Source organism: Pseudorca crassidens, chromosome 3 (assembly GCF_039906515.1).
Source record: "Pseudorca crassidens isolate mPseCra1 chromosome 3, mPseCra1.hap1, whole genome shotgun sequence".
In the NCBI taxonomy this organism is placed as follows: domain Eukaryota; kingdom Metazoa; phylum Chordata; class Mammalia; order Artiodactyla; family Delphinidae; genus Pseudorca; species Pseudorca crassidens.
Window position 1 is genome coordinate 116677420 of NC_090298.1, and position 12587 is coordinate 116690006.

The window sequence follows — 12587 nt, forward strand, 5'->3', positions numbered from 1 at the left end:
TGGGGAGGGTGGGGAGGGAGGGGAGGAGGGGAGGGCGAGAGGGAGGGGTAAAGGGTGGGAGGGGAATGGTGTGTGCTGGGGGTACAGAGGGGTGGACAAGTCTGGGGAGAAACTGTGGGGCTCTGAGGTTTGCTTCTGCCTCCCAGTGGCTGTGTGTGTGAGAATAAAAGGAAGCCATGAGCTCCTTGCCACCCCAGTGGTGTCTCATTTCATCCTCAGCAACAAACTCACAGGCCTAGAGAAGTGGAGGCACTTGCCGAAGGTTACTCAGCTGGGCATTCAGAGCAGGCCTGCCTGACCTCTCGACCTGTTTTCTAACCACTGCCGACCCTGAATGAGTTCACCTGCAGATGAGTGCTGGTTTGTTGATCTATCTCTTGGCCTTACCTGACCCCAACATTCCCTGTATCATCAGAGCATGCTCCCTCTTGGGCAGGGCCAGGACAGTCTGGGAAGGGAGGCTAGGACTTGAGACCCCTCCCTGAGGCCCGTGGGGAGGAGGGGTTCAGGGGCCCTGGGGTGAGCTCAGATGTATGCCCCCATCACCACGGGAAAAACAACATATAGTAATATCAATCCCCTTTCTGACCTTGCCCTTGGCTGATGGCTGGGTGGTGGGAGCGTGGGGATTGTGGGAAACTAGGGGCTGAACCCCTGGCCTGCCTCTGGGGCCCCTACCCCCTGTGCTGGATCTTACCCAATCATCAGGCCCAAGTCCCAAGGACTGTAAGCTGGGAAGCAACCAGGGTCCTCCTCAAGAAAACCCGCCAATGACTCTTCCCTGCATATAAGTGTGCGACTGAAGCGGTTTGTCCATCCTTGGAGAAAAAAACATGGATGGTTTTAGCTGAGACCATTGAACAGAGGGGCAGACTGAGGCCCAGAGAGAAACGGAGTCATCAAGGGTCATGCAGTGAGGCAGCGGCTGAGGCCCTGTGCATTTTTATCTGGAAAGGGCTAGAGAGCCCCAGACAGGGGAGTCAGGAAGATATATACCCACAGGGTGGAGATTGAGGGGCCAGAATGGCAGTGATCTGGCCTCCTCCTCCAGAAAGTCCCTCCTGACCATCCCCTCTGCCAGCAATCTCAGAAATGGTCTCAGAACTCCCTTGACACTTTGTCTGGTCAGGGAGACTAAAAACTCACTCTGAGTTGCTTTCAGGGACCTCAGAGACCCTCAGTCCATTCTCTTAGTCTGTCTAGAAATCTCCTCTCTAACCCTCCTGACATCTGCCCATCTTGCTTGCACACCTCGTGTGGCAGGGAGCTCACTGCCTTAAAAGGCAGCCTGTTTCATTGTAGGACAGCTCCTTCTAGTGAGACCAAACTGGACTTCCTGTGCTGTTCCCTTGGTTGGAACTAGCTCACCCTGTGGAGCACCGAACATGTGCCTCTGTCTGTGCACACAGGCCCCAGCTGGCTGCAGAGAGGTCTGTGCCCTCCCACCCCCACGCCAGCCTTCTCTGAAGCTTAAGTGGTCCCAATCCCCCGAAAACAACCTTTCCAGACCTTCGTCTCCTGAGCAGCTCTCCACTGGGTATACTCTGGGTGGGAGTGGCTCCTTTTGTGGTGACTACTTTTTTCTCAATACAGAAGAAAATATGTGTTTGTTATAGGGAAATTAGAAAATACACACGAGGAAAAAACATCTGCAATCCCGTCACCCAAAGACAACCCCGTTTAGCTCTTTAGGACTTTCCTTCCAGACTGATGCCAGCGCGTGTGTTAATGAAGTGAGGGGTAAAAGCTGGTTGTAGGAGGCCTTCTAGGGGAGAAAGGCAGGTTTTGTTCAACTTAACACTTTGAAGGATCATTTGGTTGTGAAGACAGGTCTGCTCTGGAAGATTGAGGAAAGGGACAAAGAAAAGGAAAGGGACAAAGAAAAGGAAAGGATCCTGATAATAAAGAAAGAAGAATTTCCAGTTTCCGAGGGCCATGCTAGAGATGTGGGGAAATGGTTCTGGAGCACTGTCCTCCCCACAAGCTCCCAACCACCATTTGCTCCCACTCTCCATCACCTTCCTCCTTCCTGAGCTGAGCCTGGGGCAGGCATCGCAAACCCGGGTTCCAACGGCAGTGGCCCCCTTTAGAATGGGGGAGTGAAGCCTGCAATCCTGAACTCCTGGGGAAAGCCTCCTGCAAGATCCAGTCACATGGTGAACTCTCCCCTTGCCCAAGTCAAGCTGTGAGTCCAGCTGGTGGCACTGGCGGTGTGACGGAATTAGGGGGGTTCCCAAGAGATAGTGCAGGGGAAATAGGACAATGCGTTCAGGAGGCAAGAGGCAGGTGGGAAATGGAGAATTTCCTGGAAAAAGGAAAACAGAGCCAGCTGTGATAAGAAGAAATGGAAACTCCCCAAGAACTCCAGGGATTGGGATGGGGACAGGGATGGTGCATGGAGTAACCTGTGTCACGGGATGGGGTCTCTAGTGAGGGGAAGGGTATCCCCAGAGAGCTGCTTTTCCTTCTCAACTAGTGTATGTGTAGAGAGGATGTATTCATTTCAGCAAATATTTGTCATGCACCATTTTCAGCAAATATTTGTCATGCACCATTTTCATTGCTGCATAATACTCCAGTGCTTAAAGATGCTGCCATTTCTCTAACCCATGCCCTATTTTAGGATATTTAGGACTTTTTGCCATCATAATTAATGTTGCAGTGAACAACCTTGTAGCTACGTCTTTGCCCCCATCCATCTTTATTTTCTTAAGATAAATTCCTAGCAATGGAACTGCTGGGTTGAAGAGCAGGAACAATTTTTTTTTTGTGGTATGAGGGCCTCTCACTGTTGTGGCCTCTCCTGTTGCAGAGCACAGGCTCCGGACGCGCAGGCTCAGCGGCCATGGCTCACGGGCCCAGCTGCTCTGTGGCACGTGGGATCTTCCTGGACCGTGGCACGAACCCATGTCCCCTGCATCGGCAGGCGGACTCTCAACCACTGCGCCACCAGGGAAGCCCAGGAACAATTTTTAAGGCTTTTGATACATGCTGAAAAATTGCTTCCCAGAAGGTGGCAGCACTTTTGGCTCCTAATGGGTAACAGCTGTGTGAATGTGCCTATTTCCCCACACCTTGACCATCAGTTGTCTTCTTTTCACAATATTTTATTACTCAAATTTTAAACTTATAGAAAAGTTGAACAAATTTTGCAGCGAACACCCATATAGCCACCACTCAGATTTGACAATTTACATTATACTATATTTGCTCTCTCATCATCTATGCATGTCTCCTCCCTTCATCACTTCATCTGCGTTTTGGGACGTATTTCAAAGTAAGTTACGGGTATCAGTACATTTCACCCCCTGACATTTCAACACGCATATCACTAACTAGAGTTCAATATTTGTGTATGGTTCTTTGCTTTTTTAGACGAAACATATATAATGAAAAACACAAATCTTAAGTATATAATTGGTTGAGTTTTGACAAGTGCATATACTTGTATACCCCAACTCCTATCAAGATATAGAATATTTCCATCAGTCCAGAAAGTTTCTTAGTCACCCCGTGACCCCACGGTTCTGGTTTCTTTCCACAGTATCTTAGTTTTGCCCATTCTGGACCATCATAAAATGGAATCATAGTATCTACTCTTTTTTTGTGTCTGGCTTATTGCATTCAGCATAAAGTTTGGAGATTCATTCACATTATTGTGTATATCAGTAGTTTGTTCCTTTTTGTTGTTGAGTAGAATTCTATTGTCTGGATGTATAGCAGTTTGTTAATCCATTTGCCTCTTGATGGACACCTGAACACCACTGAAGGTTGTAATGACAGGGTTGGCTGCAGTTGCCCTGGCAATCAGCTGGACACCTTGGGCTGTTTCTCATGTACAGATGAATGCATGGCTGCCCAGCTAGGTCTTCCTGACCTTGAACTTGTACTTTGTTGGAATTTGAATGGCTTTTCCATTTGTCCTCATTAAATTCCATTTTGTTGGTTTTGACTTAACCCTCCAGTCAGTCCTGATAGTGATGAGAGTAGCAAACTGACATACACTTACCATGTGCCAGACACTGAGCTAACTCATTCAGGCATCAGAAAAACCCTACTGAGGAACTACTATTATCCCCATTTTAGAGATGAGGAAATTGAGGCACAGGTTAAGTAACTTGCCCAAGTCGACCCAATCACAAATGAGCTGGGAATAGAACCAGGTAGTCTGGATCCAGACATCGTGATCTTAACCACTCGCTCTATTGCCTCTTTTTGGCTTCGGATGTCTTCTCCCTCCATCTTCCACTTTCTGCAAACACACTGAATATGCCTCTGGGTCTTCATCCAGATTACTGGTTAAAAAGCAAAACCAGGGAATTCCCTGGTGGTCCAGTGGTTAGGACTCTGTGCTTTCACTGCTGAGGGCTTGGGTTTGATCCCTGGTCAGGGAACTAAGATCCCACAAGCCACGCAGTGCAGCCAAAAAAAAAAAAAAAAAAAAAAAAAAAAAAATCTATGGACCAGATAAGTCCAGGGTCAAGGACAGAACTTGGTGGCATGCCTCTAAAGATCTCTTCTACCACACTTTGTTTATCCCTTCATCTGTTGGACTCTTAGGTTTTTTCCACCTTTTGGCTATTGTGAATAATGCTGCTATCAGGTTTGTTAATTGCTATTTCATAATCCCTTTCTCATCAGGTTCTCCTCAACCATTCCCACTACGGTGGCTCTTGTCAAGGTCCCCAGGGACGTCCATGTTGCTAAGTCCAATGATCAGTTTTCAGTTCTCATCTCATGTGATCCATCAGGAGCCTTTGACTTGGTTCATCTCTGTCCTCCTGGATATGTTTTCTTCACTTGTTTATGGGATCCCACATTCTCCTGCTTTTCCCCTGCCTCTCTGGATGCTCCTTCCCAGTCCCCCATCTTGTGCTCCCCTTTCCCCCACCTACCTCTTCATATGGGAAGCCCTCAGGGCTTCTGACATACCCCACCCCCCTCCTAGGTGGCCTCATGACTTCTCCCAAATGCCCATCTCTAGCCCGGACCTCCCTCAAGTATCCATCTGTCTATCTGACATCTCCACGTGGGTGGCCAACTGATGTCTCAATCTCCACCTGTCCTCCTCAAGCACATACTTCCCCACCTTAGTTCCTAGCAACTCCATCCTTCCTATTGTTTGGGTTTTCATATTTTGCTTTACTCTTGACTCCTTTTTTTCTGACACCCCACACCCAATCCCTCAACTCGTCTTATTGGCTTTAACTTCAAAATACATCCGGAATCTGGCCACTTCTCACCAGCTCTGCTGCTACCACCCTGGTCTGAGTTCCCATCAACTCTCCCCTGGAATTCTGCAGTAGCCTCACTGGTCTCCAGGCTTGGCCCTGACCCCTCCTATCTATCCCCAACAGCCAGAGGAATCCTTTAAACATATAAGTCAAATCAGGTCAGTTCTTTGTCCTAAAGCTTGGGTGGCTCCTCATGTCACTCAGCATCAAAGCCAAAGACCTTACAATGACCTTCAAGGCCCTATGTCACCTGGCCCCTTCCTCTCCGCCTCATCTCCTCCACTCTCCCCTTGTTCCCTTTGTTCCTTGTGTTCCAAGGACACACCAGGCACACTCCTACCTCAGGGCCTTTGCACTGGCTGTTCTTGTTCCTTGGAAATCTCCACCCCCCCAGATAGCTACATGAGAAATTCTTTTTACCTCTTTCTTGTCTTTGCTTGAATTCACCTTCTCAAGGTGTCTAGCAGTAGCACTCTGTTTATTTATTTTTTAACATCTTTTTTTGGGTATAATTTCTTTACATTGTTGTGTTAGTTTCTGCTGTATAACAAAGTGAATCAGCTATATGTATACATATATCCCCATATCCCCTCCCTCTTGTGTCTCCCTCCCACCCTCCCTATCCCATCCCTCTTGGTGGTCACAAAGCACCGAGCTGGTCTCCCTGTGCTATGGGGCTGCTTCCCACTAGCTATCTGTTTTACATTTGGTAGTGTATATATGTCAATGCCACTCTCTCACTTTGTCCCAGCTTACCCTTCCCCCTCCCCGTGTCTTCAAGTCCATATTCTACATCTGAGTCTTTATTCCTGTCCTGCCCCTAGGTTCTTCAGAACCATTTTGGTTCTTTTTAGATTCCATATATACGTGTTCATATACAGTATTTGTTTTTCTCTTTCTGACTTACTTCACTCTGTATGACAGACTCTAGGTCTATCCACCTCACTACAAATAACTCAATTTCGTTTCCTTTTATGGCTGAGTAATATTCCATTGTATATATGTGCCACATCTTCTTTATCCATTCATCTGTTGATGGGCACTTAGGTTGTTTCCATCTCCGGGCTATTGTAAATAGAGCTGCAATGAACATTGCGGTACATGACTCTTTTTGAATTATGGTTTTCTCAGGGTATATGCCCAGTAGTGGGATTGCTGGGTCATATGGTAGTTCTATTTTTAGTTTTTTAAGGAACCTCCATACTGTTCTCCATAGTGGCTGTATCAATTTACATTCCCACCAACAGTGCAAGAGGGTTCCCTTTTCTCCACACCCTCTCCAGCATTTATTGTTTGTAGATTTTTTGATGATGGCCATTCTGACTGGTGTGAGATGATATCTCATTGTGTAGTTTTGATTTGCATTTCTCTAATGATTAATGAAGTTGAGCATTCTTTCATGTGTTTGTTGGCCATCTGTATATCTTCTTTGGAGAAATGTCTATTTAGGTCTTCTGCCCATCTTTGGATTGGGTTGTTTGTTTTTTTGATATTGAGCTGCATGAGCTGCTTGTATATTTTGGAGATTAATCCTTTGTCAGTTGCTTCATTTGCAAATATTTTCTCCCATTCTGAGGGTTGTCTTTTCGTCTTGTTTCCTTTGCTGTGCAAAAGCTTTTAAGTTTCATTAGGTCCCATTTGTTTATTTTTGTTTTTATTTCCATTACTCTAGGAGGTGGGTCAAAAAGGATCTTGCTTGTGATTTATGTCATAGAGTGTTCTGCCTATGTTTTCCTCTAAGAGTTTGATAGTGTCTGGCCTTACATTTAGGTCTTTAATCCATTTTGAGTTTATTTTTGTGTATTGTGTTAGGGAGTGTTCTAATTTCATTCTTTTACATGTAGCTGTCCAGTTTCCCAGCACCACTATTGAAGGGGAGTAGCACTCTATTTAAAGTTGCAGTACCCCTCACCCTGTCCACCTCCTGGGCCCTTCTACACTGCTCTATTTCCCCTGTAGTACTCATCATTGTCTATAATATTATAAATTTGACTTATTTATTGTGTTTATTGTTTCGTTTCTTCCCCCACCCCCACTGGAAATGCTTTAGGAGGGCAAGGATTTTTGCCTCTTTTGTTTACTGCTATGATTCACCCAGAAACATGAATATGTAATGCCTCAACGACAATTCGATGAAGGAAAGAAGAAAGAAAGTAAGATAAGTTGGGAAGGGGTCTGCAGTCTAAAAATGGGTTGGAGCCAAGAAAATATGGGCTTCTGGCATGGCCAGGTGTCGTGGATGTCAGTGCTGTTTGCTGTGCAGCAACCATCTTCCTCCTCCTGGTGATTCCTCTCCCTGTTTTCCTTTGGAACAATTTCCCCTCCCACTATTGGTCCATTCGGATTACCTGGGGCTGACTCCACTCCTCACTCCAAGGGGGGCAGTGACTCCTTAGGCCACAGTGACTGGTTCAAGGCTGGGCATATTTCGCTGGCTGGGCCAATGAGACTGCGTCCTAAGACTTTTGCTTACATTCTTGGGATGGGCAAGTTTTCTTCCCTCAAAGCTAGATGGAAAATCAGAGCTGCTTGAGCCACACTTTGTTGGAAGAGGTTACCTGGAAATGAAGCCCACACAGAGGAATAGTGGGCTACAGGTGTGGAGAAAGACCACTTTTGGGACTCTGGATTTGGTACTTCCTGCAGCTGGATCTACTCCTGGACTTTTCATTTACTTGAGCCCCCTTTCACTGAGGCCGGCTTCTATCACTTGCAGCCACTTAAACTGTACCTGCCTGAACTCCTGAACTGGGAAGTGAGGAAGGGGCAGAGTAGGGTCAGCAGGTGGCAGTCACAGGTGAGAAGCGTTTAGTGTACAGAGGGCATTTAGTTATCAGTGCTGAATGGTGGGGAAATGGGAACAGATTTGCCTTGGTCCTGCCATAGAGGAGCTCTCAAACTGTTGAGGGAGAGAAGGACATGGGCACTGATGGGGCAAGACAGACTGAGGGATCCTTCCACACCAGCTGCCAGCTAAGCTGAGATGAATAGCACCCAAGATTGGGGAGGGAAGCGGGAAGTGGGAGGTGTCCCCTGTAGAGCTCATTCCCGAGCTACCACTTCCCCCATCACCTCCAGTGCAGGTGGAAGAGCCCAGTTAAAATACACACCTGGGTGTGTTCTGGGGTAGGTCCCTTAACTTTCCTAGCTTCAGTGTCCTCATGGGTAAAATGGGCTGAATGATGTTCACCTAGGGTTTCTGTGAGGATGAAATGAGATAGTGTGTGAAGTGAGATAATGCCAAGAACTTAGGATGAACCTGGCTCACATAACAGTTTTTTAAAAAAATTATTTATTATTTACAAATTTATTTATTTATTTTTGGCTGCGTTGGGTCTGTGCGGGAGTTTTCTCTAGTCCCAGAGAGCAGGGGCTACTCTTCGTTGCGGTGCGCCGGCTTCGCATTGCGGTGGCTTCTCTTGTGGAGCACCAGCTCTAGATATGCGTACTTCAGTAGTTGTGGCTTGTGGGCTTAGTTGCTCTGCGGCATGTGCGATCTTCCTAGATCAGGGCTCGAACCCATGTTCCCTGCACTGACAGGAGAACTCTTAACCACCGTGCCACCAGGGAAGTTCCTAACGAAACAGTCAATAAATATCAGCTGCTCTAATTGTTCCCCACGGTCTCTCCTAGCCCGTGGCTGTGCCTGGTGGTGCAGGTGCAATTCTTATAGATACCAGCAGGTGGCGCCCCGACCTCAAAAGAACCCATTCGTGGACTGACTGCTTTCTGAAGTACTCCGGAAGGGGTTGGGCGGAGCGGCCTCTTGCTTCTCGGCCAGTTAGAGTCCTGTCTTCCCGGCTGCCCTGGGGAGAAGTACCTGCGCTCCCCTCAGTTCCAAGGAAGCGGGGCCTGGGTCACCATAGGATAGTCAGTGGAACCTCAGTTTTCCGTCTGTACTGTGGAAGAGCATGGATTTCGGAGACATCCTGAGCCAAGTTAAGGAAATGCTTAGGTTGGTGCAGGTAAAGGACTTTCAGAAAGAGCGAGCATCCCAGCATGGAGGCTGGTTACAGACGGCCTGCGACTGGACCTTGGGGCGCGGCTGGGCCTGGTGCTGAGGCAGGGGGACGACCCATATGACCTTCGTTTCCTTTCTGGACGAGTGAGAGAGAGAGAGAGCCGGGCTGCGCGGCACGGAGGACCCAGGACCGGTGCGTGGCCCTGTGACGCGAGACGCTCTGGTAATTCTGAGTCCGGCCAGCAGAGGGAGGCGGAGAGCCTCGTGGCCCCAGATGGCTCCGCTTCTAAGCCCCGCGCCCGCCCTCCCTGGACATTCCCATTTGGCCTCGCTTCCTGGGGCAGGAGTCGACATATCTCGTGTCCCTTTTCCTTGAAAAAGGCTTCTCCTCCTCTCTCTGGCTGGGCTTCCTGGGTCAAAGCGTGGAGTGAGGGGGAGTGTCAGCTTCAACCCTAAGTCTATGAGCCCTAGCTGAGCCCATCTCGTGGGCCTCGGTAACCTGGATGGGATCTACCGGACACTCCAATTCTAGCAGCTCTCCAAGTTGTAAGTATTTGGGGGGCAGAAGGAGATCCCTTTCCTAATCCCCCTATTAATCCAGGCCTGGATGGCCAGCTGGACCTCCGGAAGCATGGGAGTGCATCCCATCCCACCCTGGCCAGTTCCCGGCATTCTCCTGGACCGGCTCCCAGCGGCCCACAAAGGCCCTCAAAGTTCTTGGCGGGCCAGGCTTTGCCTGTGCCCTGGGCCCGCAGCCGGCTGGCTCTAGGCACTGCAAGTCCCTGGCACTCCTTGTGGGGCTTTGTCCACCAGCCCTGGACCAGTACTGGCAGGGCCACACTTGCTGGGGGAGGGTGTGGGACAGGCAGCTCTCAGAGCCTGAGCAGTCCCCCTTCCCTCCCGCCCATGGGCTTGCTCCCCTCCAGGGGACCTTCCCTCTACCTCACCTTGCTCAGGCAGTGCCCTGCCTTCGCCTCTTGGCTGCAAGCCCAAATCTTCACCTTCTTCAGGGGCCTGCTTCTATTTTACTACTCATTTATTCATTCATCCATCCAATACTTACTGAGCTCCAGCTACCCTCCAGGCCCTGACTAGATGCTGGGGATCCAGTAATAACTAGATACACAGTCCATGCCCCTTTTTGGAGTTCACAGTCTGGGTGAGATTGTAGGCAGGAAACTAGTAAAATCCATACCTAAAATTTGACTTCACCTTGTGATAAGTGGGGTGAAGTAGATAAGCTGCCTGCCCCAGGAAGCTCCACCTACAGAGATATTTCCCCTGGGAAATCATCTGATAGGCTGTGAGCTGTGGAGGGAGGGACTTTGTCTGGGCTCTGCTCCCCCTCCCCCCCACCTCAGGGCCTGGCATACTGGCACACAGTAGGTGCTCAGTAAATGTTTGTTGAATTAATGGATGAATCATCCTCACAGCCACGGGCTGCCAGTGAGCATGGTCTTTGCACCTTACACTTCCTCCCAGTTAACACAGGAGTTGCAGGTAACGTTGGGGATGTAAAGACAAGAGCTTGAGGCTCCCAGGATTCCACCTCTGGCCACTCTGACTCCCCACCTGCTCCTCACTGCACAGCTTCCCTACCTCGGGCCCTTGCCCTCTGGGACCATCCAGTCCAGAGAGTAATGGCACAGTGTGGTATGTGCCGTGATGGGGGAAGACGATGGCACTGCTACAGAAGTGACGGAACAAATTTCCTGCCCTCCTGGAGCTTATGGCCCAGTGATGGTAGTGGTGGGAGGGAGACAGACAATAACCAGAATTAGCGAGTAAACATGTAGTATACAAATATGCGTTATGGAGGAAAAGAAAGCAGGTGAAGGGAAGACGTGGGTGAGGGAGGGGGTAGTATTTCAGGTCGGGTGGTCAGAGAAGGTGACATTTGAGCAGAGAGCTGAAGGGGTTAAGGAGTGAGTCATGCAGCTACCTGGGGAAGGAGTGTTTCAGGCACAGGGAATAGCAAGTGCAAAGGCCCTGAGGTGGGGAGTGTACCTGGTGTGTTAGAGGAACAGAGAGGAGGCCAGTGTGGCTGGAGAGGTGTGAGGTTAGAGAGGTGACTGGGGCCAGATCACAGTAGGACCTTGTAGCCATTATAAGGCTTGGCTTGAGTCTTAGTGACAAGGGAGCCATTTGAGGATTTTGAGCAGAGGAATGACATGATCTGACTTACACTGAACAGGATCCCTTCGGCTGCAGTGTTGGGATTGTTGGTACTGGGGCTGTGTGGAAGCAGGGGGACCAGTTAGGAGGCTACAGTAATAATCCTGGTGAGAGAGGATGGCGGCTTGAGGCAGGTGGTGGCAGTGGAGCTGATGAGAAGTGGCCAATTTGAGACAGCTTTGAAAGTAAATCCCATAGGATTTGTTGAGGGATTGGATGTGGGGGTGAGAGAAGGAGAGGCCTGTTGGGTGCATCTGTGATCCGGGTCTTGGGTGGGTGGGCACCGAGCACATTAACTCCTTTCATCCCTGCCCCACAAGAGGGGCTGTGACCATCCTCATTGGGTAGTGAAAACTCAGAAATGTGGTCCAGCTGTGACTTGAGGTCATGGGTCCTGAGGATAAGGAGCAAAGCCCTGTCACCACCACTTCCTCCCCCCGCCCTTGCTGGTTGCCAACTGCCGCCCAGCTCTGCCTGCAGGTAGCAGAGGGCAGAAGGTAGAGGGCAGGACAGCAGGGAAGCCATGATCCCTCTGTGTCCTTCGAGAAGATCCTGGGCCCCTGCAGTAGAGTGGCTCCCTGGGTATGTCCTAGGGTCTGATGGGCCATGAAGGGCTGTGGCCAGAGTGCCCTCTGAACTGCTCAGCTGTGTCTACAGGATCAGACCTCCTGGCTTATGCTTTTGGAGTTTGTTTTCTCATCTGTAAAACAGGTGGTAGGATTGTTTTGAGGGTTAAATATAACACGTAGAAAGCATTTAGTGTGGACTCGGGCACCCAGTAGATGCACAGTTAATAGCAGAAATGTCACTGTGGTTGATGAAACCCCAGCTCCAGCTGTAGCCCAGCTTGAAGAGGGAGGAGACTGATCACAGCTCAGACCCTGTACCTCCAATTACTGCCACTCTGCACAGCTTAGGCACCCCTCATAGGTCAGCAAATCCTCTCTTCTGTCATCCTCTCCTACCTAAGAAGAGGGTCCCTAACTGTATGTGTGTATGGGTGGGAGGAAGGATGCAGAAAGCTTCATGGAGGAAGAGGCATTTAAGCAGGGATTTGAAGATTGGGTAGGAGTTCATTGAGCACAGCAGGATCAAGGCCCGACAGGGCAGAGGGTGGAATACTTGCAAAAGTGTGGCGGTGGGAAGGAGCTGGGTGAAGTGAACAGTGCTTGGGGGCTGGAGTGGAAGGAGAAAGGTGGAAAGTGGCTTCCTGTGGT

The 12587-nt window shown here is 49.3% G+C and overlaps 1 protein-coding gene across 1 annotated transcript in view; it reads left to right on the top strand.

Moving 5' to 3' along the window:
* The first annotated feature begins 341 nt into the window (after positions 1-341).
* The window catches only part of PSD2 (pleckstrin and Sec7 domain containing 2), a 62773-nt gene continuing 50527 nt past the window's right edge, over positions 342-12587 (top strand). The window contains exon 1 of the mRNA XM_067731932.1: positions 342-360. The gene's annotated coding sequence lies outside the window, so the exon portion shown is untranslated. The remainder of the gene's footprint in view (positions 361-12587) is intronic.